Consider the following 488-nt stretch of genomic DNA (forward strand, 5'->3'; position numbering starts at 1 on the left):
TATTTGTGGTGGTCCTGATTTACCTATTCCTCCATTTTATCTCACAAGGTTATCTTTCCATATGTATGTGGAATCGTAGTAACACTGAATTTGGAAGAGTCCTCTGGAGATTTCTGGTCCAGACGGGCTCAGTGCAGGGTTTACTTCAAAGTTGGATCTCAGGGCCAGTCAAGTTTTAAGTGTCTTCACAGAAGAAACTTGCAGTTTCCTTAATGTCTCTGGCAATTTGTTGCAGGGCTTAGCTACTATGGATACATGTTTTTGTGTTATCGACACAGTGTTTGGGTTTTTTATGGTTTAAACCTAAGTAGAGTAAGAAATCTTACTTATTGTGTCCCTAGCTGATATTCTTCTGATCTCTGTCAGCAGAAGTTTTGTCACAGTTTGTGTAGCCCCGTAACAATTTTGTAAAATACATCAATTTGGCTTTAATAACATGGAGGGATTGAGCCCATGGAATTATTCGTTCAGCATAAATTAGAAATTAA

Source organism: Phaenicophaeus curvirostris, chromosome 6 (assembly GCF_032191515.1).
Source record: "Phaenicophaeus curvirostris isolate KB17595 chromosome 6, BPBGC_Pcur_1.0, whole genome shotgun sequence".
NCBI lineage: Eukaryota > Metazoa > Chordata > Aves > Cuculiformes > Cuculidae > Phaenicophaeus > Phaenicophaeus curvirostris.